The sequence below is a fragment of the Danio rerio genome, chromosome 4 (genome assembly GCF_049306965.1).
Source record: "Danio rerio strain Tuebingen ecotype United States chromosome 4, GRCz12tu, whole genome shotgun sequence".
Taxonomy (NCBI): domain Eukaryota; kingdom Metazoa; phylum Chordata; class Actinopteri; order Cypriniformes; family Danionidae; genus Danio; species Danio rerio.
In genome coordinates, this window is record NC_133179.1 from 33972676 (window position 1) to 33982630 (window position 9955).

The following is a 9955-nucleotide window of genomic DNA, read 5'->3' on the forward strand; positions in this document are numbered from 1 at the left end:
TTTATTTTTATTTTTTTTACCTCTTGACTCTTCAAAACCCGAGCCTTCGATGTTGCTGCGTGTTCAGCTCCTCCATCTACAGCTCAGGTCCTTCACAGCCGAGACATAGAAAACATAGTAGATGAGAGGAGAAAGCTTAATATTGTTATAAATAAAATAATAATTAAGTTAATTAAATAAATATATTTAGACATTCTATATCCTATGTATTAACTGAGTTCTTTTTAAGAATTGAATCAACCATTTCTTTCCTTCCTGATATAAAAACTCTTTCAGTGTTATTTGTTCATCATTTATCTGTAGGTCATTAATTAACATATTTCTTTCCTCTGTGTATTTATTGCAACTAATGATTACATGTTCTACTGTCTCTCTTTCTCCGCATCCATCACACAACCCTGTTGGATGTTTTCCTATCATGTGTAATGTAGCGTTCAGCCCTGTATGTCCTATCCTTATTCTTGAAAGAATACAATCCTCCTTCCTGCTCCCCCATGATTTCAAAATCTGTCCTACCTTTGGTTGTATTGCATATAAATGTCTGCCTTTTTGTTCATTGTCCCAACTTATTTGCCACTTTTTGTGTATTCCCTTTTTAATTACTGATTTAAGTTCAGCCCTACTATACCTGATTTTCATTTCTATCCTCTCTTTTGCCATTACTGTTTTTGCTAATCTATCTGCTGCTTCATTGCCCTCAACTCCTGAATGTGCTGGTACCCATACAAACTCAACTATTTTGTTTTTCTGTTCTAAATTTTGTAATAATTGAAGAATTTCTATTATAATGTCCTGTCTAGTTTCCGATTTTTTAATATCCAGGCATAGTAACGCTGAAGTTGAATCAGAACATATTATCGACTTGTTTAGATCCATTTCATAAACTTTGTTGACTGCTTGCATAATTGCTAGCAGCTCTCCTGTAAATACTGACAAATGATTAGATATTCTTTTCCCTTCTAACACATCTAAACTTGGAATAATATATGCGATCCCCACCCGGCCACTTTGCGGATCTTTTGATGCATCTGTAAAAATGTGTGTATACTGATCATATTTTGTCCCGATATACTCTCTTGTTAGATATCCCTCTGTTAACTCATGTCCTTTTTCCTGTCTGTCTTTCAATAATTTGAGGTCTATTTTTGGTTGTGGTAATATCCATAAAGGTGTTGTTGGTAGAACTATTGATTGTATCTCCTCCTCCTCCTCTTCTTCTTCTTCTTTTTCTTGTGTGGCGAGTTACAGAGAGCAGCGTAAAGCTGAATACTGCCACCTGCTGTACTGGAATGTGTATAATAATATGTTTACAGTTTGTTCATATGTTTCATAGAGCTCAATGTAGATTTGTAGAAAATAAAATGACTGCTTTTCCATTTATACTCTAATCTTTCTTCATGAAGTTTAGCACAGCTTGTGTTATATTCCCCAAAAACCCGGAAGCGAGTTAGCATTTAGCATTTCCGGTTCTCTTGTCCCAAAGTCAAGGGGTTTTTATATGGGGTTTCAGTAAAATCGCTTAAATAAGGTTCGTGGCTAACACAAACTCAAGATACTTTCACGTTTTGTTCTACAACATAAAACACATCAGTTACATCACAGTCTTGATTTTTTTAATCGGTTATGCTACTTTAAAAAGACGGTTGCTATCAACCCAGATAGCAAAATACACTCGGGCCAGTTCCGGCTAGATTGTCGCCTGCCGGAGACTTACCCCTCGGCCCAACTCCGGCTGCCGGACTCGGGTCGGATGCCTGTGGACTCACTGCCCGATTCCGGCCCGAATCAAGCGGGCCAGATGCGGCGGCCGTAAGCGAGCCGAAGCTGCGCATCCGCGCCGGAATCGGCGCGAGGGTAATGTGCGCTGCGGCCCGGAGCTGGCGCGACTCCGTATTTTTACACCTTATAAAACCTTTTGGTATTACATTGGTACTTGATATATGGTATTACAACCATTTGAATTTATATAACAGTAAACACAAAGTGTAAGCACTGTGTTTAACCTTTGAATAAAGTGCAAACTGCATACATATTCTGTAACGAAAATAATCAGGCAAATGACAAAATAAATAAATGTTAAACGTTTATTGATTGCAAGAAAAAAATAGTACTAAAATTTTATAAATAATTTTGTAGTGCACAAGAATATCAATATAAAAACAACAATAAAACAACGCTATAAAGACACACAGAAAGATTTAAACAAAAAATCTAAAAATTACACACAAACACAGATGTTTTTAAAACAACCCTGTTTTCCCAATAGACTTGAATTAAAAATTTGTACAAACAGCAAAATTTTTTATAAACCTAGATATAGAAACCAATTTAAGATATAGAAAGAAACATCTTAAAAATACCAATGACAATCCGTAAAATATCCAAGTCAAACTTGTAAAAAGTACTGCAGAATTCTGAAGAAACATCTTGAAACATTTTTTAATAAAACATTAAAATAATAATAAACATACATATATATATATATATATATATATATATATATATATATATATATATATATATATATATAATTGCAGAAGTATAAAGTCAAACTTATTTTTAAATAAACTTGAACAAAATAAATTGCACAAACAGCAAGACATGAGTGAGATGATTATACATTTCATATATATATACACGTCTTGTGCAATTTTATATTTATAATTTTATTTGTATTACGTTTATTAAAAATGTATCAAGATGTTTCTTCAGAATTTGGCGCTCACACACACATACATACCATACATATATACACACACACACACACACACATATATATATATATATATATATATATATATATATATATATATATATATATATATATATATATATATATATATACATATATATATATATATATATATACATATATATATATATATATATATATATATATATATATATATATATATATATATAAATGCAAATGAAAGAAACAAATTGTTCAAGTATCAGGGAACATCCTAATACACTTAAAATGTTGTTTAAAAAATAAAACAAAATAGTGATGTAGACATTTGACACATTAGCTTTCTCTTCTTTCTTCCTCCATCCCTGTCAGGGGCAAGTTGTAGCTACCTTGTAATGCATTTTTCCACTTCTTTATCAGTGGCGTGGTATGGACATTTGTCCTCACTCCATCTGTGATTAAAAGATAAACAGATAATTAGTAGTGAACAAGTACTAATGTAAAAAAAAAAGAAAAAATTTGGAAAAAAGTAGGCTACCTACGAAGCAAAAAAAAAAAAAACAATCAAAAAAACAAATAAACTTAAAACACTTTGAAATTAGCAAGAGCTTGAACTTACCAGTTTCTTCATTTGTTCGGGCTGCTCCTTTAGTTGATTTTCAAGCTTTTCCAAATCAAATTGGCCAAAGGAAGGTCAAATGTGTTTACATCTGGAATTTCATCACGTCTTTTTTGGTTTTGTGAGAATCAGGCCCAGCTGCTGCTTTATGACGTTGCATGATTTTAAAACTTCAGTCAGTCGTGCTAAAAAAGAAAAATAACAGATTAGTATAAATCAACCTGTAGCTTATTCTCATACAACTTCTGTAAATACAACAGTGGGTTAGACTCTGCTGATATTCTCTAGTTCAGTGGTTCCCAACCTTTTTCTTAGGGGCCCCCCCATGAACATATACAAACATTGGAGCCCCCCCACCATTTAAATACACACGCACGCACACACATATGTACTATATATATATATATATATATATATATATATATATGTATGTGTGTGTGTGTGTGTGTGTATATATAAAATATAAGTAAAATATTATGTACTGTCATCATAGCAAAGATAAAATAAATCAGTTATTAGAAATGAGATATTAAAACTATTATGTTCAGAAATAATAATAATTAAAAAAAAAACTTCTTTCCATGAAACAGAAATTGGGAGGAAAGGGTTGCTAATATTCAGGAGGGCTAGTAATTCTGAGTGTATACATACAGTTATTTTCCACCCTGCAAAAGAAAGAGAAATAAATACAATAGAATAAAAATATTAAACAAACTGTGCTTTAAGCATCAGCAGTCCTTCAGTCAAGACTAGTGAGGGGTTTTCTCGTTGTTTGATTAATAATCATAAAAACAGGCGGCAGCAGGAATATTTCTCGCTGTCTCTTTGGTTTTTCTTTCACTTGTCTTTTGATCCTCAACCCGTTTGTTTATTACACAAATGAGGGTTAATATAAATAATCACTAAACACCGCGTTTTGACACCTATTTGACCATTAAAGCGCTCACGTTAATGACTTTAGATGTCTGCGCTCCTCTGCTCGTCAGTGTGCGAATGCTGACTGGCCGCATGCTTCTGACTGAGTGTGCTTGCTGCACACACATACATCCCACCCAGCACGAGACGTCATTTCGACGTCGTTTTTTGGACTAAATCAAGTCGGCCCGTCATAGACTTTATTTAGCCCAAATTTCGACGTCGAAAATTGGTCTGTATTTGGTCCGTCGGCTTTGGTCTAAACATAGACCAAATATCGACGTGGTCTTTGTTTTGTCCGTCGGATTTAATCTAAACAAAGACCAAATATCGACGTGGTTGTTTTGCCCGTCGGATTTGGTCCAAACATAGACCAAATATCGACGTGGTCTTTGTTTTACCCATCGGATTTGGTCCAAACATAGACCAAATATCGACGTGGTTGTTTTGCCCGTTGGATTTCGTATAAACATAGACCAAATATCGACGTGGTCTTTGTTTTGTCCGTCGGATTTGGTCCAAATATAGACCAAATATCGACGTGGTTGTTTTGCCCGTCGGATTTGGTCCAAACTTAGACCAAATATCGACGTGGTCTTTGTTTCGTCCGTCGGATTTGGTCCAAATATAGACCAAATATCGACGTGGTTGTTTTGCCCTTCGGATTTGGTCCAAACATAGACCAAATATCGACGTGGTCTTTGTTTTGTCCGTCGGATTTGGTCTAAACATAGACCAAATATCGACGTGGTTGTTTTGCCCGTCAGATTTGATCCACATTTAGCACAGTATCAGACTTGAACATATGGTTAAAAAGAATTACATAAGTTCCTCACAAAATGTTTTACATCCATTGCTTTTTTTCCAGTCCAATGTAGAATGCAAAATATATTTATATAGCAGTTTAGTGCCATTACATTTCAATAATGGCAAACAAATAAAGACGTTACTGCTGTTAACTCCTTCTCTATTTTCCCTTCTGCTTCATGCACTGATGCAAATACTTTTCATTTAAGTTGATTTATTAATAAGGCAAAAGATTGTAACAAATAATGTAAATTTAAATTTGAAGTCCATCAACGTAAAAAAAAAATAGATTAAATAAAATAGGGTAGAAAAAAACAAAATCGTAATACACTTTATAATGCCATTTTCTTTTAGGATTTAATCTATTTATCTTATTATTAATAAATCATAAATGTACTATAATCCTATTTGCAGTAACAATAGGCTAAACAGGATGCTCATCAATACATATTTTTACAAATAAATTAAAGGGTTAAATTATTTTACAAATCATTAATTTCTACATAAAAACCAATAACTTCATTCCTTCTTACCTCGGGGGAGCTTTTTCATATTGCCCACTCACCAGACAACAACAATACAACATCTTTTAGTGATGCGTTTAATAGCTGAGAAAGCATAGTGTATTTAAAAACAAAAAACATGGTTTTAACAACCCAGGCTCGATTACAATCAATATATTAAAATGAATAACGTAAATAAAGTATTCTCTTGCTTTGCTTTGATCTTTTCTCTTACTCGCGTTGCTGCGTGTCCCTGACCTGTGTGAACAATATCGAGAGGTCAGTAAAACTGAACTCATTTCATTATGATTTGAAATCAGTGTAAAGTGCTGTCGATTGACGTGTTGTCCTTTTCCCTTTTAAATATGCCAAATTATCATATGTGATCTCCTCAACTGACAATGGAAAAACGTCAAAAACATACTAGATGCTTTAAACTGTTCACTGCGGTAGTGAAATGCAAAATGGAAAATTTAGGATTCAATAAAGAATTTTAAATAAATATTTGTGAATACAATATGTTTCAGAGTGCAGGTCGATGCACACACATAGGCATAGAGCGCTATGATAATGCTAAACGCCATCTATGTCGATTAAAACACGTTATATGCGATTTAAACTGAACAGTATTTTTAATATAGGCTATAAATGATCATATATATTTTCTACAACCAACAAGTAGAATAATATGCAAAGATTTGCTATTCAAAAATGTGTTAATAATATAAAAAATACTGGTGTCCACATTGGCTCTAGTGCATTAAATAATAATTAACAATAACATTAAGATATTTATTGAAGGTATCATTTCAATGTTTAAAATTCCAGCATTGTGAAAAACTAGTTACAATTATTGTAAACTTTATTATATCCATTAAAAACAATATGGGGGATTCTATTGCATATATGTTTGACATTAAAAATAAATATAAATTATATTAGAATTAAAGCTCTTTAAAACTGCAATTGTTTCCAGTATCTTATTTAGTTTTTATAATTCAGCTTTTGCCAATCATAAATGATTAAATGTTTTAATTCAAGGAATAAAAAGATTTTTTATATTGTTTGTAAACTTACAATATGGATGAATTTAGTAATGTGTAAAAATAACACTAAATCATAGCAAGAAACCTCCTTATGGGTAATTACTAAATTGTAACTGAATTGGCAGTAACAATTTACAATTTTACAATTTCTTTAGCCAAACATTCTACTTGCTATAAATGCTAATTAAAATCAGTGAACATGACACTGAAATCAGGATTAAAATATTTTTTAATTGTCCAATATGTGATTTTTATTAGCAGTATTATTGTTCTATGCATATATTTGTTTTAATAATAAAAAAATATATATAATTCGATTTATCCACCTGTCAGGTTTTGGAGCATGGGGCACAGCATGTGTATTTGGATATATTAATTTTTTTTAACCACACTTTGTTATTATTGCTCATTTATTAGTTTGCAGGAAATTCGAACTGAATTTAGAACTAGTTTAGAAACAAGTCTTTGCGCTTAACAAACTAAATTATTATATAGGCTAATGGATGTCTGTGCGCACAACACCATTTCCTTATCCACGAAAAAAAAAAAGTTAAAATAAAGACATAATGATTAAAATATTATAAAAATATTACTTTCTACATAAATATAAAAAAAACACTGCCTCCATGCTTACTTCATCTCGGAGGCTTTTTTCAGTTTATTCATGACAACATTCTATTGTCCTGTGGTGATTGCCTCCAGACAGGTGGGCAAATCTAAACTTGTTTTTATGAAAACAAATATGAATATGCATAATAAATACTAATAAACACTAATAATATTAATAATAAGATTACACAAATGCAAATAGTCATTAATAAACAGACTACTTAATGATTAATTGGATTAAGTACTTTATGGTGAGTGATTGTAAACAATTTATATGGGCTGAATGTAAACAAACAAATTAAATTTGGTGATGTTTAATTTAATTTATTTAAATTCAGCTTATATAAATTGTTTGTAACAATTTGCAATGAACCATATTTTTCTGTGTAGAGCTGGATTACAAACCCTCCATGTGAAGAAAGCATAGAAGAAGTATTTTTTTATATTTATGTAGGAAATGATTATTTTTGTAACACTTCAATACTTTAATTGTTTTCAAATAGTCTAAGATATTTGTGTATTGTACATCCTGTGTATAAAGCAATTTACGCATTTTGGACCCGCATAGGCGTAACGCGCAGGGCTGCGTTTCCCAAAAGCATCGTAAGCCTAAGAAGTTCGTAGAAATGATCGTACGACTGATCTTAATATTACGGTCTGTTTCCCAAAAGCATCGTAACTTAAGTAGCACTTGAAAATCTTCGTGGATCTACGAGTGCTCTGGAGTAATCGTAAAGCCTTAAGTGCATCGTAAGGAGACAGAGTTATGAGGGCACCTGCTGGACAACCGGCAAATTGCACCTACAATTTACTTCTCTTCAAAGTCATTATTCATTTTATTTGTACGTATATCTCTATTCATTTATATTTTCTACACATTACACAATTCAATATACAAATAATAATAATTAATAATTAGGCTAAACTTTTCAAAAATAAATGTAAGAGCTTATTTATTTATTTATTTATTTACTTATTTATTTATTTTGATGTGAGATAAGCAATTTTTGATAAAGAAATTGATAAATAATTCTACTTAATTAAGGTTTCATATAAATATCGAAAATGATGCTGATGTCATTTCCGGCAAGGACTGTTAGAATTAGTTTTATGCGAGATTGGAGCAAGACAGTGTTTTTACAGTACGACATTTCCAGTTAATTTATGTTTTTAAACTGGCTCAAAAATATTTTTTTTTTTATGTTATTCGAGTTGAATATACATTCACACAAGTAGAAGAAGAATTATATGGATTGCTATAACATGTGCAACAATAACGAGCCATTCTATAGCGTGACATTTCAGCACTTAACAAACGGATAGCGACTCCTAAGTTGCACTTAAAGCTGGGCTACGTGCAATTGTGTTAAGTGCATTTTTGGGAAACGCACGTGAAACAATAACGAACGTTCGCAAAATGACTCGTAGAAAACGCTCTTAAGTGCTAAGATCAATCGTTATCGGGAAACGCAGCCCTGGACTTTAGCTTTTGGCTTCTTCTTTTTTTTTTTTTTTTTTTTTTTTTTTGTTTATTTCAGTTACTCAATGCACCAACAATGCGCCCATGAGTCCACAAAGTGGGCACATGGATTTGCGCCAAACACGCTTTTCCTTTTTGGGTGTCTGATAGGGCCCTTTAAGCCCGTACCCGGCTTTTTTTTTTTTCGAAAAAATGTATTTTGTGCTCAGCAGAAGAAATAAATTTTAAACCGGTTTAATTGGAACCAAAGGGTGAGTAATGGAGGAGATGGTGTGATGGGTGAACAGAATTTTCAATTTTGGATAAGATGTTTTTTTCCATGGTTATTGATCGACTAAAAACAGAATCATGCTTAAATATAAGCACATTATCATGTGAAATGGCTGTATCAAGTTGTTGAGAAAAAAAAACCTCATACATTTCATAAACTAAAATCTTGTTTAGATTTTCTTTGTTTATTTAATGTGCGTGATATTCATTTCACTTTTTGGCGAACTTGGCAAAACGCATATTTTCTCTGTCGCAGATCCATCGCTTGAACCACGTTATAAAACGCCCAAAATGATGCTGGGTGGAGTGACTACTTCTTCAGAGAAGAACCTATAACTTTTTTGTGCAAACGATATTGTTTTACACGCACACGCATTTAAAATAAAATCCAATATTAGATTTGGTAAAAACATGCCCTGGCTTTCCATATTAATTGAAATATTTGTAAATGGCACATAGGGCCTGTTTGCTTTACTAATATTATTGAAAAGTTGAACATTACATATTCTATTCTAAAACATATCACTTAAGCTAACACGTATTCTAATATCATACAAATAATATAAATAAATAAATAAATAAATAAATAATGAGGCTATTTATTATAAAATGAAATGTAATATTTATTATTTTTTAGAAATAAAAAAAATCATACTTTGATAATAATAATAATAATAATATGATAATAATATAAATAATTATGATTAATATTATTATTTTTATATTATTGTTATTATTAATATCATTATTATTAATAATAATAATAATAATAACAATAACAACAATAATATTGTTGTTGTTGTTGTTGTTGTATTTGTTATTATTAGGATTTTTTTTAAGTCTATTTTTACAATTTCATACATGTAAACCACTGCAGAAAGTTCTAACCGGCAGGCCCATTTCATATACAGTACAGATACTTAATAAATAACCCACTATAAATTAAAATAATTAACGTATGCTTTTTGTTTTCACAAGCTTTGGAGATGTAGCCTAACATAAATTCCGCTTTTT

At 31.6% G+C, this 9955-nt stretch overlaps 2 protein-coding genes across 2 annotated transcripts in view; both read left to right on the forward strand.

The window, feature by feature from the left end:
* The window catches only part of LOC137491238 (uncharacterized), a 1025816-nt gene that overhangs the window by 163816 nt on the left and 852045 nt on the right, over positions 1-9955 (forward strand). The gene's annotated exons all lie outside the window — the stretch shown is intronic.
* LOC101886704 (uncharacterized) overlaps positions 1-9955 on the forward strand; it is an 847011-nt gene that overhangs the window by 163816 nt on the left and 673240 nt on the right. The gene's annotated exons all lie outside the window — the stretch shown is intronic.